The 18,882-nt window shown below is 38.5% G+C and overlaps 1 protein-coding gene across 1 annotated transcript in view; it reads left to right on the forward strand.

The window, feature by feature from the left end:
• GRM7 (glutamate metabotropic receptor 7) overlaps positions 1-11,042 on the forward strand; it is a 755,739-nt gene extending 744,697 nt beyond the window's left edge. Inside the window, exon 9 of the mRNA XM_081820434.1 lies at positions 9,814-11,042. The gene's annotated coding sequence lies outside the window, so the exon portion shown is untranslated. The remainder of the gene's footprint in view (positions 1-9,813) is intronic.
• The last annotated feature ends 7,840 nt before the right edge of the window (positions 11,043-18,882 follow it).

Genomic DNA, 18,882 nt, shown 5'->3' on the forward strand with positions numbered 1-18,882 from the left:
TCACTCTCTTTATTCCAGCCATCCTGGATTTTCAGATGCCAACCTCAGGGATTTGCACCTGCTGTTCACTCTATGATCCAAGAATTTTCATAGTTTCTTTCTCATCTCCTTCAAGCCTCTGCTCAAATGTCATCCTCTCTGTACCTTACCTATCACCTTTCCTAGGAGGACAACCTTGCCTAATCTGCCTAGCCCCTTAGTCATTTTTTTTTTCATAGTGTTTGGGATTGCCTGACATCAGCATAGAGTTGAACCTCATTATTCATGGGTTCTCTATTTACAAACTCCCCAGTGCTCGCTTTGGCAGCACATATACTATTTACAAACTCCCTTACTTGCTAAAACTGATGTGTAACTCCAAAACCATTATTTGTGCTTTTGTAGTTGTTTGCAGACGTATTCAGAGTAGGGAAATATTTGAGTCATTAAATGCACACAGTCTCAGCTAAGGCTGAACAAGGTGGTGCTCTGCCTTGTTTTAGTGCTATCTAGTGTTCTTAAGTTCAGGATGCATGAGTTATAATTCTGTTGGCCATGAGTTCAATGATAACCAATCAATAATGTATATTAAATAAAGCATCTTCAAACAAAAACAAACATAAATCAAGGCTATGTCTTGATTGATTGATAAAGTGTTGTGGCCAGAGTCTCATAGGAACCTAACCTTGTATTTCCCCTAGGAGCAATGATTCAGTATTCAATAATTCAGTGTTTGTAGCAACTTTATAGAATATAACAACAAATAACAAGAATTGGCTGCATTTACCTTTTTTAAAAAAAATTATCTGTCTCTCTGCAACAGGATATAAGCACCATACAATCAGGGGTTGTGCAGCTCTGTAACATGGCTAAATTTCCCTGCCTATAATAGTGTTTGACACATAGTAGGTGGTCAATAAATGTGTTGAATTGCACTGAAGCAGGAGTTGCTCAAAGATAGAGACTATTTTCCCCTACCTCTGTGCCACTGTTTTTAACCAAACTACCATTAGCACACCATAAGCTCTCAGTAATAGTGGAATAAAGAAAATAGAAGTGAATGAATGGACTGTGAATCTCCTACTCCAAAACAGCAAGACCTGGATTTTAGCTAGAGATTTTCATCCAGGAACACTAAGTACTACTCTGCTACTATTTTGTCGCTATTGCCTTATTTGTAACATTATGCTTAAGACGGGCTTTCATGCACAGCTTCAGTCTTGGATGCACCACTGCATCCATAATATGCTCCAGAATGCTCATATCTGTAATAGATTGAAATTGCAAAACACACAAAAGCTTTTGAATGCCCAGGCAGAGTGCATAACAAGAAAAAATAGAAATCTTTGATGCAGTAATCTAGAGCATCCTTTTTGTTTCTAGGGCAAAACATATATAGCCTCAATCAAACTACCCAGATCTTAACTTGGCCAAGTTTAAAGATGTTTCCTATCAGAGACCTAGTCTGTTTGCTTCCAAAACATATTCCAAGAACCATGTAAACCTCTGCTTGATGCTTTACATCTTAAAAAACAAATTAATTTTTTTAAAGAAACACTAGAATGTTCATTGACTGTTTTCATGGCAGAATTGAAAATTGATTTCTCAATTTTAGCTAGGCTGTTTTGGGCCTCTGCGGCTGCTAAAAGGGGAAAAAAGAATACTGTGATTTAAAAGTTACAAATGCAATCTAAGGAGTTACAGCAATAGCTTTGTATACAATAGCACCGCGTGGGACACTGAGAAAAAAAAAAAAAAGTGGTTGAAAAAGCCAGTCAAGTTCCCATGTATTCTGGGGCAGGGGCAGGAGGAGGGAAGGGTGGAACTCTCCTTTTCTCCTAAAACATTCCTAGATCTGACAATGACTTCAGAGAGCAGAAGCCTCTCTACGGTGATTCATTCAGTAAATGCCGAGCACTGACTTGGTATTACACACTTTCTAAGCACTAGGAAAAACAAGGGTCTCTTCCATCCTTACACCTGCACTGCTAATGTCTGAGACACACGAGAGCAATGAGCAGTAAGTGACACACCTTGGCTGTGCTAAGTGTGGCAAAGGAAAAGTAGAGAAGCCCTGAGACAATAGAGCAGGGGCACCTAACTAGTCTGGAGGAGGTCAGGAAAGGCTCCCTGAATCAAGTGACTTTGAGAAACTACAAAGGGAATGAGGAGTAGGAGGTAGTTAGGAGAAAGCTAGTTAACACTGTAGGGAGGGAACTCCAAGTTGAGGATTGAAGATTCCGCTTCAAAATCACCGATGGCTTCCCATGGCCTCTCAACTGCCATTGGCTTACTTTGGCACTCAAGGCCTTTGACAAGAGACTCCATTAGGAAGATAAATAACCATAGGGATTTTGTCTTGTTCATCACTATTTCCAGTGTCTTGAATTTACTATGGCAGCATGCATATTCACCGAAATAATTATCTGGACCCTCCTACCCTGTCAACCTTCAGTTCCAGAACTTTCTGACTCCCCTCCCCACACACCTTGATAGGAACATGGTGTACTTTTAAATCACCAGCATCTTTTTTTTTTAATTTTTTTTTTATTTATTTGACAGAGAGAGACAGCGAGAGAGGGAACACAAGCAGGGGGAGTGGGAGAGGGAGAAGAAGGCTTCCCGCAGAGCAGGGAGCCCAATGCAGGGCTTGATCCCAGGACCCTGGGATCATGACATGAGCCTAAGGCAGATGCTTAACAACTGAGCCACCCAGGCGCCCCGCACCTGCATCCTTCTTATATTTTCCCATTCGTCATCCAGATGAAGTGCCCATTTCACTGAGAAGCTTTCTCAGGCTTAGTACAAAACACGCCCATCCAATACAGAGTTAATTAGCCCTTGTCATGTATCTCTAAGCACTTATCACAGTCTCTATAATCATTTCCCCAACCATAAAACAAATTCCTTAACAAAAGGGACTACACCTGACTCATATCTTTGTTCCTAATGAAAATGGAGCAAGCACTTCGCACATTTTTTCTAAGGATATCTAGGATGTTGCTTCTCTGTTTTCTTGAACCGGATTACTATTGTCTGCACATACGGTAGACTGGTCCCATCATCCATTGAACAGTCTCCCTCGTTCAACGTTGGTGAAGGTGCCAATTTGCTTTGGGGACTCCTCTCAGTGTGAGTCTGGCCTATGAACTCTTGTCTTATGCTGATTGTGTTACGTAGGAAAAACAACAAAGGAAATGCCAAGCCCTTGCTGATGGCACATAGCAATCCTCTCTAAATGTTGTCAAATAATCCAAATTTACAATAATGAGAAGCAAACCAACAGCTTGCAAACTTCCAAGCCATTTTGCAAGATTAGCATGTATTAAAGTGACTGGTATTTAACAGGTGCTAAATAATATTTTATTAGATGGATGGTTGGGTACATGGACAGAAATTCAGATTTTGGATCTTTGGTAACTAGATTAGAATTACCGGTGATGTGGAATCCTGACATATTTAGCTGATTGTATTTTAACCCCTGCCAAGCTCTTTGTGTCAAGAAGTCCAGTTAACTAACATAAAAACAAATACTCCAGCATTCTCCTGGTAAGTTGTTGCGGTAGAGCTGGAGGTGGGACAGAGAAGATGCAGAAAAGTCTCAGATTTCCTTAGATCAGTGTTCAACTTGCACAACTGTGAATGCCTCATTTTTTTGGTAATCATATTCTCCATTCTTGGGTTTTCCATCTTTTTGGCTGAGTAACGTGCTACTTTTAGAAGACAATTAAAAGAAAAAAAAAAAGATTTAGGAATATAAGAAGTTTACTAGCTTTTTTGAAATTCTTAGTGGAAATTAACAATTGAAGGTAACATATACTCATTTGCCATTAAGCGATGGGCTAAGGTCATTTACTAATGAAATGAACAGGCAGGAAACAGCCAGTGATCACAGAACTAATAGCTAAAAGTATTTCCTTTTGTTTTAGTAACTGTAATATGAAGAATTTCTTCCATTTAAAGTATTTTTAGGGACACCTGGGTGGCTCAGTCGCTTAAGCGTCTGCCTTCAGCTCAGGTCATGATCCCAGGGTTCTGCATTGAGTCCCGCATCAGGCTCCCTGCTCAGTAAGGAGCCGGCTTCTCCCTCTGTCTGCCACTTCCCCTGCTTGTTCACGTGTGCTCTCTCTCTCTCTGACAAATAAATAAAATCTTTAAAAAAATAAAGTATTTTTAACTAAACAACAGCTGTGAATTATGGTTGACAGGGAAGCAATGGCAGCAGGGAGGGGAGGCACAGATACCACTTAGAATAGGTTCATAGAAAAGTCAGTTTGAGTCAAGTTTCATCAGGCAATAAACCAGTGTTCCCGAGTTTGGTAAGCTTTACAAAGGACGGAAGTAACAGGCAGGACCAACATTTAAGAAAGAACCAAAAGTACATTCTTGTATAGTGGCAAGGGATCCACTAAAAAGGGGAGAGAGGGCTATGCAATCAAATAAATTTGGAAAACAGTGCAAACAGCCTCAGAAAGTTACAAAGTGGCTGCTCAGAGACTTACTCTAGCCCCTGGCCTCTTTCCTTTGATTTGCTCAAGGTTTTAATATGATTTTAAACCTGGCACTAAAAAATAGGCATTTGTAAAGCCTGGAAGACAGCCCAATATATAAGATGTGCTCAATAAATGAAAAATTTTGAAAAGAGATTTCAAATGAATAAAAAATGAAGCTTTACCTAACAACACAGAAGTTCAGCTCCTCTTTAAAAAATGAAATATCTGACTAAAATAAGGTAACATCCTACAGATCATTATGCTATCACATGGGGAAAGTGTTTTTCAATGGATCGGGGTTCATGCTGTTCCTTAATATTGTACACTTGACTCACTTTGCTCATTTGTACTATATGCCCAGCTGCTGTAGGAGAATTCTTAGAGAATCACAAAGCACAACATTATGTTAATAGCCCTGAGAGGCCCCACACATGTCCATGTGCACATGTGAAAACGTGTCTCAGGCACATATGTAGAAATAAAACTGCTGTGTCGATGCTATGTATATCCTCTGCTTTTCTAGGTCTTTCCAAATGGTTCTTTCATGGCGATTATACCAATTTCCATTTTTACCAGAGTAGTCTAAGAATCTGCACTTCCCACACTCACTAGTATGTGGTATTAGTGCAAATGCACTTTTTATTTTGTAATGGCTGGGCATGAAATGCCATCTCTTTATTATTTTAATTTGTATTTTTCCAATTGATGAGGTTGAGCATTTTTCATGTTTTTTTATCTACAAATTACTTTTTGATATCACTTGATTCATTTATTTTAAATTAGATTGTCTTATTTATTAATTTGTATACATTAAAATTTTTGTATAACACTCCTTTGTCAATTAAATATATTGCAAATAATTTCTCCTAGTTTATAATTTTTTATCATTTAACTTTATAGATGATATTGGTTTTCAAATCTCATTTATTCCAGTATTGTTTGCTATTGAAAACAATTATATTGGGGCTCCTGGGTAGCTCAGTTGTTAAGCGTCTGCCTTCAGCTCAGGTCATGATCCCAGGGTCTGGGGATCGAGCCCGCATTGGGCTCCCTGCTCAGCGGGAAGCCTGCTTCTCCCTCTCCCACTCCCCCTGCTTGTGTTCCCTCTCTCGCTGTGTCTCTATCAAATAAATAAAAAAATCTTTAAAAAATATAAAGTAGGGTCCATCAATAAAAAAAGAATTAGAAACTTGTTCTATGTTTATACAGGAAAACTATATAGTAATTATGATTACCAAATCAACAGAAATAAATATTAAAACGACAATGTTATATGAAAAACAGGTTGCAAATGGATATGCACAGTGATACCATTTTTGTACAATTGAAAAAACACAAAGCAAAACTCTCTATATTTTATGGGCAACTACGTATGCAATAGCAGCATGAGCCTCATTGGGAAAGATGCAGACCCACATCAGACTAACAGGCTGAGATGGGAGAAAGAGGGAAGAACTGGCAGTGGGGGTGGGGAAGTAGGGAAGGCTCAGATGTGTTTTATTTCCTATGGGTGGATGGAGGGGCACCTGAAGCAAAGATGTAAATGTATTAATGCACTATTTTCTTTCTTTTTTTTTTTAAGATTTTATTTATTTTTTTGACAGATAGAGAGCACAAGTAGGCAGAGTGGCAGGCAGAAGGAGAGGGAGAAGCAGGCTCTCCGCCGAGCAGGGAGCCAGATGTGGGGCTCAATCCCAGGACCCCAGGATCATGACCTGAGCCGAAGGCAGCCGCTTAACCGACTGAGCCACCCAGGCGCCCCTCTTTTTTTTTTTTTTTAAAGATTTTATTTATTTATTTGACAGAGAAAGGTACAGTGAGAGAGGGAACACAAGTAGGGGGAAGTGGAAGAGGGAGAAGCAGGCTTCCCACTGAGCAGGGAGCCTGATGCAGGGCTCGATCCCAGGACCCTGGGATCATGACCTGAGCCGAGGGCGGACGTTTAACAACTGAGCCACCCAGGCGCCCCATTAATGCACTATTTTCAAGGCTGTGATACGTGATTGTCTACACTTTCTGTGGCTGTTTGAATCACTTCATACATACACTGATACGTGTATATATATATCTACATACACATTTAAATTTTTAACAAGAGCTCACAGAAATATATGGAATATTGTCAATGAACTATGCAGTTCCTTATTATTTAAAAAATAAAGAAATTAAATATGGGCTAGAGAAAAGAGGCTTATTTAATCTTATTCAAAATTTTATATTTATTTATGTTTCCCATAATTCAATGTTTCTTATAATATCCATAAGACTCTTTTTCTTCTCCATTTTTTATTATTTTTTTCTTCACTTCTATAGACTGGGTTAAAAGTGTTCCATGGACCACACTTGAGAAATGAAGCTTTCGTGAGACAAAAATTCTCATGAGAAATTAGCGAGAAAACAAGTAGTTCACTTGTAGTAGTTCAAGTAGTTCAAGTTAATGTCAAATCCAGTTTGATTTTGACAAAACACCAAGAGTAAGATGGAATGTCTAGCGTTTTTAAGGAGCAAAGTAATTCGTTCCAAAAACCAGTACCCATAATACTGCTTCATTATAAACATCAACTCTAAGATACCTTGCTTTGAAAACTACCGATGTAGGTAACTTTTAAAAATTCGACAGGGACCCTGTCATATATTCTTAATGTTCCTTGTAACTTTACAAGAAAAACTTGTAACTTTACAAGAGAAAAAAATTCTACTTTAAAATACTAAAAGTATATTTCTTTAGAAAGTGTTTCACTGTACAACTATTTTGAGCTAAGCAATTTTCTTTTCTAGGCCATAAACTACATTGCTATTCAAATAAATGGAATTGTCAGACACCACTGGTACTTATCTTATTTACTCATAAGGCTAGAACATTTTAAAAATAAACATTATAATACATTGGGCATTGCTCTGAAAAGCACATAAATTGCCATTCTAGGACCTACACAACTCCATTATCATTTTGCTGCAACATTCCTCAGCTATTCTGCCAAGAAAGCATGAATTGAGGCTAATCATTTGTACAAGAATTTTGTAATTTAAAAATACCTTTATGCATTATGTTGCCAGATGAGAAACTGGAATATTTCATACATTTATGCCATTAACAGGCCACAGGGTAACAATTATTCTAACCATTTTTACAAAGGCTCAGAGAAGTTCAATGTCATTGGACTGGTCTAGGTCACACCTCAAGTAAATGATAGAGCTGAATCAGAACCCGGGTCAGGTGAGTCCAAGTGCAGCATGGTCTTCCTACTATGGTCTGGAGAGCAAACTCTAGATTCAAACATCAGCCTCATTTTGGAATGCCAGTCCCTCTGAGCCTCAGACCCTTCCTATATAAGGCGGAGATTATAAACAGCATTCATCTCAAGGCTTACAAACACAAGAAGGTAATCCATGCCAAGCATCAGTGAATTTCCACTAACATTATCATCATTTTGAATTTTTTACAGCATAACCTCATCTTGATGATAGTTTAATACAAACCAATGCTCAGCTTTATGATTTAAGGACAATATTTTCTAACTTCTTTATTCTTTTGGTGAAGACTCTTCCAGAGAAATTGGTGTTTTCAAGTAACCTGTTTGAGGAATTTCAAATATGTTGTGCTTTCTTCACTAGACAGTTATGCTTATACGGAAAACAGTCACACAATAATCACACAATAAAGGTAATCTCAGATATTTAGGTCATTAAACCTCTGGGTTTTTTCTTTGATCCCTCTCCCCCCTCCTTTTTTTGCTGAGGATAATTAGTATATTACCATCTGACAAGGCAGGCTGTGATTATTTCTTGCAATTATCTGCTGGAGTTATCTAGCTATGACACTGTAAATAGGCTTCAGAGTAAAGAAAACATTTTTAGAAAGTTTTTCTCTTTATATTTAAACCAAGCATATTAGTGAGACAGTGAAGGCTGTACTAACAATGGGAACCTTCTTAGAAGGCTGAGGCATTATTGATACCATGTATTTATCAAGGAGGATGCACCATGACCCAGCTCATGACCAGATTTTCCAGAGTACCCTCAATGTCATATAATTCTATTTTCTCCTCTAATTTTAGTTAATAAATGCAATGTGATTTAATAGAGAAATGAGTCTGAATCTTTAAATAAAAATTTACCAGAAGGAGAGTCTGAATTTTTAATCCAGAAAATAAAATCTGTCTTTTTGTAGAGTGTACACATGCATATTTGTATCTGTAATGTACTAGCTGCGTTACCTACTCAAAGTTCAGATGCAAACTCTCTCAGTATGCTATTGTAGCTTCTCCATTCTTCTAAATTCCCATATGAATCCCTACTTAAGAGGTGTGGAAGAATTCTTGTTACTTGTTTATATTAAATGAACAATACTACTTAGAATAAAAAACAGTAAGTAAAATAAGCCATCAGTAAATGCTACGTGACAGTTACTTTGTGTCCAACAGAAGCTGATGCAAAACTACTGAGATTTAATGAATAAAGAACATGTCACATTACAGCAATTGTATTACCTGGTATTGAGAACTAGAGTATAATATAAATCAGTCATACTTTGGAATCTTGGTGTCTTTGTTTCCAGGATGAGGACAGGAAAGGGTTTGATTTGCTCATCAGCGGCTCATCAGCTGCTCATCAGTGCCTAATCCCATGTCTGGCATATGGTAGGCAACCAATGCTGAATGAATGAATGAATGAATGAATGAGTAGAACTGGGTTCTAGAATCACTACACCAAATAGAAAAGTAATTTATTATTTAAAGAAAACAAATAAAAGGCGTGCGTGGTGAGATTTAAGTGAGCCTCAAACTTTGATGGAAATAGTTCTACAAATTACCATTTACAACTTACTGATGATAACACTGTGCAAGTCAGTCACTAGTAATTTGATTGTGTGAATCCTAACTGAAGAAGGCACTGGTTGACCTAATCTGTAGTCAATGGAAATCAATCGCAGTGACCCAGGACAGACCTGTCCCAAGCAATGGCCATTTATTATGAGGAGGTCTGGGAGAAGATCACACAGCGAAATATCCTGCAACATGGGTGGGCCCTTTAAGCTTAGGGTAGGCTAATTAGAAAGCACGGCATCCACTAATTAATTTACTAACCATTATAAACCTTAAAGAGGGAGGTTGGAGACGTCTTAGAATAGAGAGCACAGATGGTTTGAGAATTGCTGGGCACTGCAGATTTTAGTAGACAAAACCTTAGAAAGAGTCATAGGAATCCAAAGTGATTTGTGTGTTCCCAGTGGTGCACGGTTCCATCTTGACATTGTATTCAAGTCATCCCAGATCTAATTCTGTTTCTACCTTTGCAAATAAGATCATTGCTACAACTGACTCTTACATTTTTTTTTCAGGCCCTGCTGCAAAAAAGAAGTATGTCAGTTACAATAACCTGGTTATCTAACCTGTTTCATTCCATGGAACCATGGAGGAGGAAGACCCTCAGTTGCTTTGTCACCCAACCTGGCATAGGACTCTTTTGGTCCTGCCCACTATCCATCACTGGAGGAGCATCGCTGGCCAGGAGACCAACGTTAGAGGATCCAAGTGTCCTACACAGCTGCTTTATGAAATATTCTTACTTTATCTTGGCTTAATAAGTCACTTGGCATCACCACTGCCAACTCGGCTGCAAGTTTGGACCTTCCCTACGACAGGGAGTGTTGAGACTCAAGTCCCACCCAGGCTCTTTAGGATGAACCACCGAGAGCCACAGTGAACGTTTTGGGGCTGACCTGTCTTTCTACGTATGTACTTCGAGACTGCAAGGTTTTGAAATTTTCTGTACAGTTTGTGAGGACTTTTGCACTTTGCCATCTGATGTTGTACCTCGGTTCACTGTTTGTTTTCGAATGCCTTGTTTCCATACAGCCCTATTCTCTCAGACGGCAGAATATGTGGAAAAATTTTGAAACAATTCTAATGTTAAAAAGATCTCGGCAGACTAAAAAAAAGGAAATTAAAACCACGTATGTAATGACTGTATAATTATGATTATAGTATCACTGCAAATCATGTTGTTGTTTTTTTTTTAAAACAAAAAAGATATTTAAAGACCAAAAACTGTGCTGAGAAAGAATGCCCCACTTATCTTTGGTATTAGGATAGGTCCCACAAAAGGAAGGTATTGGCTGAACTGAATAGAGGTCTTGATCTTTGGAATGCATGCCAGTAATGTATTTTACAGTACATGTTAATAATTTATGTTCAATATTTGTATTTGTGTTCTCTTTTGTTATTTTAATTAAGGTATATGGATATTTTGCAATAATTTTAATAATGATTAAGCTATTTGAAGAAAAGAATATGGATTTTTCATGTCTTGAGGTTTTGTTCATGCCCCCCTATGACTGACCAGTGTGATAAGGACTTTAAAAAAAAAAAGCATGTATGTTTTTTACTGTTTGTAATAAGTACTTTCGTTAATCTTGCTGCTTATGTGCCAATTTAGTGGAAAAACACCCTTGCTGAAAAGTTCCCTCTTACCATTCTCTTTCAATTCTGTGATATTGTCAAAGAATGTACCAATAAAATACTTTGGTTAACTTTTTTATTTCCTGAAATAAATATTTTTAGTTGTTTATCCCCTTTTAGTTATAGCTTATTTCATAAAATCTTAAGTCAGGGAACACTGAAAACAACCAAACTTGTTAAAGAAACAAGCCTTAGCTCACAAGTAAAGCCATATCTGATATGCAAATGATAAACCCAGAGGTACTAAATGTTCTCATAAAAAAGGAGTATCACAAAGCCCATGCATTTTGTTTCCTTAAAATCAAAGACCTGACAACCCTCAGACACTGACTCAGTAAGTTACCTGTCAAAAATAACCAAAGTGTGAATAACTGAACATAATAAAAAAATTAAAAATAATAAAAATAAATGCAGAAATTAAAAAACAGTGTCAGAGGGAACAGAAAATAAAGAAATATTAGCTTCAATAAACAATCTGGGGGCAAATGAGTGAAAAGATAAATGTCTCTGTGAAACTTAACCGAAGGATCTAAATAAAGATTACTACAACAATGCATCTGTCTATACTTTCAAACAAATATGGTGGCCATGTTGACAGCAAGATTAAGACTTGGGGTTCCCCAAACTCAAATGTAGGAAATACTCTCATGGATAAACTCGCACTAACTCGGGTGTCAGGAGTACAAAAAAATGTTGATTTACAGAGGATGACACTGGTCTTTAGCAGTGAGGGCAGGACCCCCAAATCCATTTAAATGGATTTAAATAGCCCATTGTGGATCTACTTGTAACTGATTTTCTACTGTGTCTAGAATCCACCAACCTTTTGCTGCTCCCTTGGCCCAGGAAATGTGTATGCAAAGACTAGAAATCTCATTTCAGTATAACACTGAGAAAAATTAAAATGTCTCCCACCTTTTCCAGTCCCTTAAATACCCTTCAAACAGTAGACCAATGAGATAAAAAGCTAATCACAGCAGATATGAGTTTTGGATCATCCATATTTTCAAGTGGTAGAGCCAAATAACTGAGTGTGAGACCTGGCTCTCCTCCTGCTAGCTCTCCCAAGGGAAGTTACAGAAACATTCTGAATCCTCCATTTCCTCCACTGGAAAACAAATTAATACTATTACATATCTCATAGACTTAGGAAGATTAAGAGGAAAAAAAAATCCATGCAAAGGGCTTAGAACACTGCTTGGCACTTGGTTAACCCGGCACATGTGTTCACTAGCATTAGCACCACCATGGTTGTTCTATCTTGTCTTAAAAATAAAATGAAGTGCACAGTGCTTTTTTCATTCCAGACGTGCAAACACAATCGGTAAAAGGGCACATGGGCAAGCCAGGCTGACTTCTGGCCATGTAGGAGAAATAATTTATTTCACCAAGAAATCACATTAAGAGCCTTTCCTGATGATTCCGACATATAAGCAAGAGTGCAGACAAAGTAACAAAAGCAATTCCACGTAGGACTGGAAAGAACTACCTCCAAGGACCTTTGCTCTGCCCCTGGATCCTCAGGGTAGAATTGAGATGACAGTGATCAAGACAATGATAAGGATAAAAGTTAAAGCTTCTGTAGCACTATATAAGGAATTGTTATTTATATACATTATATAGATTATATATGTATATATACATTTAATACATATTGTATACTTCATATGCATCATACACCTTATGTATGTCACATGCATTACAATGTACACTTTATATACTTTAATTTATAATCCTCAAAAGACAGTTCTAATCATCTTCCACAAGCTCCCTTCCCAACCGGGTAGCTGAGTTGAAGTGTGTCTGTTGCCCTAGGACAGATGTAATAGAAAATGAACCAATAGCAGGCAGCAGAACCAATGCCCACTCCCCTCCAGGTCTCCCTGCTCTTCCTCAAATATACCTAGCACTGCCCATGCCTGTTCTCTTGCCTAGCACTATCTCCCCCCACGCAGCCACATGACACCACTTCCTCAGTATTTCTAGTTTCTTCTTAAACATCACTACATCAGAGGTCTTTTCTGAGCTGATCTAACAGAGCAGCCCTCCTCCCCCCACATCACGGAGAATCCACTGACTTGCTCTATTTATTTATTTATTTATTTAACATTTATTACCTGACTTTTTAGATTTGTTTCTTTGTCTTTGTTGGTCCCTTCCTGCAGTAAGAACTAGGAGAAAAGATATATTGTCTGTTTTGTTCCTTGTAATATTCTAGCACTCAGAACAGGGCCTGACAAGGAGTAAGCATTCCGTAAATATTTGTAAAGCAATCTGTGAAAGGAAGAATGGATGGATGAAGGTAAAGAGTAGGAGAACATGGGAGGAGGGCTGGAGGAGTCTATGTGGCAAGAGGGGCTGGAGCTGGGTCTCAAAGGGCAGGTAAGACCCAGGTGATCCAGGGGAAGCAACAGACGAGCCATGAACATTGTACACTCAGCCTTTGCAGTAAAGGAGAGCAACTCCTATGACGCAGTGCTTCCTTTCACCAGAATGTGAACCAGAATTCAGAAGTGGGATGTTGATGCAGATGGCTGGGTATGCTACATCAGAACCCCTTTCGTTTGAAGGAGGGAGGGAGACGTGATAGCAAGAAGGTACTAGATTCAGAATCACAACTCCTATGTCAGAGCACACATCGGCTATGTGATCCTAAGCAATCCACACACTCCTGGGGCCCTTCATGTCCTCATCTTACAATATCAATAAGACATGGATTCATGTCATTTCATCCATCAGGTCACTCTGTATGAACTTGGTCTGAATGTTAACTTCACGATCAAAATGTGCTAACCAAGTCTGAACACAAAAACCAACAACACGGCTGGAGGTCGGGTGGCTGGGGTCCAAGTGGGGAAGAAACACCACTTCTTTGCTGTCAGCATAATTAATGCCTAAGGTATCTGGCAGCACTTTTGGCCACCACTTCACACCAACAAAAAAAATTAGGCTCCAATGGATTCAAATCCCTCAATCCCTCCTCCTCTAGTTGCTGCTGCTATATTACTTCTCGTTTGACATTTTTCTTCTATAAATGACCTTTTTGTAAAATTTGCTTTATCATGCCCTCAACTGAATGTCTGTTTAGACCCTGCTATTTGTATCTGTTCTCTATACTTCCAACCATCATAATAGTGATAAATCTGCTTTACTAACTCTCAGCCGAGATAGTGATAATATTCTGGAAAACGATGGAGCCTAGAGCAGGGTCTTAGAGGCTTCTACCAGAGACCCATGATGAGGCTGACTTCTGTGCATTAATCAGCATTAGGTAGATAGAAGTATGGTTAGTGCTCTAATTAGAACCCCCCCCCCAACCTGCAAGAACAATCATCCTGTGTTACTTTCTTTTGCCTAATAAAAAATAAGAGGAAATGAACCAAAGCAAAGGACACTTGTCATGGCTTGTAAATTTCAAAACAGTACATCCACATTACTTCTGACTCTGTCACAAAACCTACGAAACAAACTATTACTTCATGAACCATGAGTGGCTTCTAAGGCTGTCTTTTTTTCTCAGTATTCATAAATAAGGACATTGGCTTGATCATCTTCCCTGCAATCCTGCCATGGAATCAAATCAAGTTCCAAAGTTATTCCCAAAGTCTTCTCCATTGGAAGTTCTGGCCGTGGTGCACCACCTCCAGACTCTGGACACAGTCCCATTCCCCAGGACTCCTCAAGGGGAGAGGGAAGGACAGGGCATGCTTGGGAACTGACAGCACAATCCTGATAATCTTTACTCTCCCAAACTCATCACAGTGGCCTGAGATCACACAATGGTTGCCGCCCCTGGTTTTGTCCTTAAGTATTTATTTTGTTGGTTAACGAATAACCCAAGTATTGTCAAAAGAGATGTATGGGCAATTCAAGCACCTAAGCCTTACAAAATACCTGTTTCTCTCATTCACATGGCTTTCCTTTCTTTGACTCCAAACCTTTACTATGCTTCCTGTCTCCTGTGTCAGTGTGTTTATCCTGGCTTTTTGTCTTTTCTTTTTTCCCTTTTTAAGAGAAATTAGTAAATCAATAAAGTGGAGGCAGGGTACAAATTCTGATCTTTTTCCTTTAACTTTTATATAAATGCTTCCCAAATTTTAATGTGCCTATCAATCACCTGGGGATCTTGTTAAAAATGTAGATTCTCATTCAGTGGGAAGGGCTTAGGGTTCTGCATTTCTAATAAACTCCTTGGGTATACAATGACACTGCTGGTACCTGAACTGGAGTTTGGTTCTTGACCCTGATTGTATATTCAATTCACTAAGATTTTAAAATATACACATGGCCAGAGCCCACCACAGAGACTGGGGTAAAGCTTGGGCATTTTTTTTTTCCCTGCAAGCTTCCCATTCGTAGGGTGGAGGATTAACATTCTAATCTAGTGTGTCTTGAGATTTAGTGGGCATTGGAATTCCCTGGAAGGTTTACTGAAACACACAATGCTGAGCCGCCCCTGCCCTGAAGTTTTAACTCCCTAGTTGAGGATGGGAGCTGGTAATTTACATTTCTAATACTTTTCCAGGTGATGCTGATGCTGCTGGTCCATGGACTATATTTTGAGAACCACTGGTCAAATCTAAGCGACCGTACTACTTTTCCCAAATTCTGGCTTTGATAACAAAGCAAAAGATACTTTTATCAGCTCTAATTCATTTTGCACACCTCCACTCATTCTGGACTTCAGGCTTAAAACACTACTCTTACAGGTCACTATTTTGTAGTGGTCTGCATTTGCCCACCTTCCAGCTTTTGCATAAATTGGTTGAAAACCAACTCAATGGCAAGTTTGCTATATACCCACATTTGTCTCTTTAAACCTTTTTTCTCTCCTTTCCTGGGATCCTGACCAGAGATTCAGAATTCTATTTCCAAGTGTCTTCTATTGCTCTTAGGTCTGTCATCTTCCTGTTTCTGATCTTGGGTTCATTACTATATTTTGACATTTTGAAATCTGTCTCTCCAAAGCCTCATCTGTCCACTTGGCTATGGGCAGGCTGCTATCCCCTGGCCCAGGAGCTCACATGACATTATGCTTTCCCCTGGTCTCTTCACCAGGTCTTCCTTGCTGGTCTGAATTTGGTTCAGAAAAGCAGTTCTTTTCTATTCACTGTCCCTTGAGTGTTAAAACAAGCAGCGGTAGAGCATTCAATCAACAAATAATTTGAGCACCTGCTATATACTAGGCACTGCTCTAAATTCTTGGGGACAGAGCAGTAAGAAGCCAAATATCCTGTCCTTAAGAAGCGTGCATTCTAGATGAGGTGTCAAGCATTTCTCAGATGCTGCACTTCTATCCAGAGGTGACCTCTTCAATATATACAACCAGATTCACTGTACAACACTCCAACCCAAATCTATACTTCTCTCACTGCATTTCTTCTTTTCCTCCTCTGCTCCCTCCTCTACTTAGAAAATGTGGACATGCTGACTCTTTATTTTGCTTGCTGGTACTTTGTGTTTTATGTTCTTGTGGGCTCCAAGAGGATATGGAGATCCAAGCAGGCAGATCCCCAGCTGTGTACACACCTGGTTCCAGAGCTGCAAAACTGCATTTGCCTCTCAACTGCAGAGACCTATTCACTACAATAAAGGGAAATCCTAGGGAGAAATTACTCTAACTTTGAGTCAGCTAGCCAGTTAGCAGCATCCATTGTTAGAGTAACTGGCATTTTTTTTTTTTTTTACCTTCTCCTTTGAACAAATAGCTTTCTAGCCAGTTCTGCACCTGGCTATTGAGATGGACAATGACAAAGTCCATCTTGGTGACTGTTATCCTCCCAGTGGACATTTACTTCCAGAAAAAATGGGTCTGGCAAATCATACTGGTCCTTGAGCCAAGGGGGGCAGGGCTATCCTTGCTACTCTCCAGACATTGTGGGCACAGAGCTAGCAAAGTTCATCAGATACTTAGTATGTGCTCAGCACTGTGTTAAGCTATTCATACTCACCTCATTTAATCTTAAATAGAGCTCTATGTGGGAAGGGTTGATATTATCTTCATGTTAATGTGTAGTAGAAGGAAAGAAAGAGTAGTAGAATAATTTCCCTAAAGTCATGCAATTGGTAAGTGGCAAAACTGGGATTTGAACCCAGATCTCATTGACGCTGGAGGCAATACTATTAAATGCTAAATTATAGTGCCCAAAATATGCTTTCTTTTCACTCCAAAATAAGAATTACAATCACCATAAGCAAAACAAATCCCTAACCAGAATGAAATAAGATTTTGACAGGGTGTGAGTATGAACAATACATAATAATTACAATAGGATAGACTATTAAACAGTTTTAAAAGTGATTCAGAAGAATGTTGTAGAAAAATGCTCTTCATTATTTTCAAGATGATTCCAACTACATAAATACACATATGCATGCCAAGATAAAGCTTGAAGGAAAAATAAAAAATAAGCTATGCAATTATGAATTCTTATTTTTTACTCTTAAATTTTTCCTTAAGTTTTCATTTTCTTTGCAATGAGCATACACTATATTTATAGTTAGGGAGAAAAGTTAGTTTGAAAATCATCCTATGGATTTCTGCTAAGTTGGCAAAGTAGTACAGCATGATGTTAGCTCTCTACTTGAAATCATCTCTGGACATAAAATAGAACAGTTCTTCTGGACCCTATATTTACATTAGAATCTCCTTGGAGGCTTTTGAAAAATACTGACCCATAGACTCCACCCCAGACTAATTAAAACAGAAATTTTGGGGCAACACCTAGATACTGATATATTTTTAACCTCCTTCCCCCATAGTGTGGTTTTGAGAGAAACACAGATGCCAGGGTTTAGGACTTGCATGGATACTAGGGATTAGGAATGATGAACCGTCCCATCTACCATAGTACTTGCCTCCCACCTGTCCCCAGCACACACTCCCAAACTGAGAGACCATATTCTCAATTGAGCAGAATGAGAAGCTAGAAATGGATCCTTTCCATAGAGATGAAAAAAGCAATATGTCTGTGAAAAAAAACTGAAACACTTGTTCATATTATACACAACATAATCAATCCCAGATGGATTAAGGATATAAATGTCAGAAGTAAAAAAGGCCTTTAAGAGAAAATACAGGGAATTGTCTTTCTCACCTTGGGTGTAAGGAATGGTTCTTAAGAACAGAGGGCTAACCATAGAAGAAACAATGATTTTGATTTTATTAAAATTCAGAATACTGCTCATCAAAAGATACATTAAAGAAAGTGGAGGTAAAACTATAATCTGTAAGAAGATATTTACAATCCATACAACAACAAATGATTCATATTAGAAATATGCATTAGGAATAAATGTACACATGCACATTATGTGAAATACACATAAATGTAAATAAAATGTCACATATATCCTGCAAGTAAGATAGAGACAAACAACTGACTTTTGGAAAGAACAGACATTTCACAGAAGAGGAAATCACATGACTGAGGAACAAAGGAAGAGATGCTCAATTTCATTAGTAATCAGAGAAAAGCAAACTGAGATCACAGTGAGAGAGCATTTTACACCCCATCCTATCCAACTGGCAATGTCAGAAAAATATGAGTAAAAGATCTCATATACTGCTGATTTGAGTGTTAACTGGTGCAACCACTTGGACAAACAATTTCCATTTCACAGTTGAATATCTATGTTCCTTAATGCCTGGCAGCTCTACTGCTCTGCAATGATTCAGAAAGCATTTCTCTACAGGTGCCCCAGGACACACGTAGAAGATGCTTATAGGAGTTCTGTTCACAATTACAAAAACCTGGAAATACTGCAGTGACCACTGACAGAAAAATGGACAAAAAAATCACAGTACAGTCACACAATGGGATATTATACAGCAAGAAAATCCATGAAATCACTTTGATAAATCTTATCATATTGAGTGAAAAAAGTAAGCTCTATGAGACAATTTACAAAATTCAGGATCATGGTTACTTCTAGGGGAAAACAGGAGA

The sequence above is a fragment of the Leptonychotes weddellii genome, chromosome 1 (genome assembly GCF_054177405.1).
Source record: "Leptonychotes weddellii isolate Sample4059 chromosome 1, ASM5417740v2, whole genome shotgun sequence".
Taxonomy (NCBI): domain Eukaryota; kingdom Metazoa; phylum Chordata; class Mammalia; order Carnivora; family Phocidae; genus Leptonychotes; species Leptonychotes weddellii.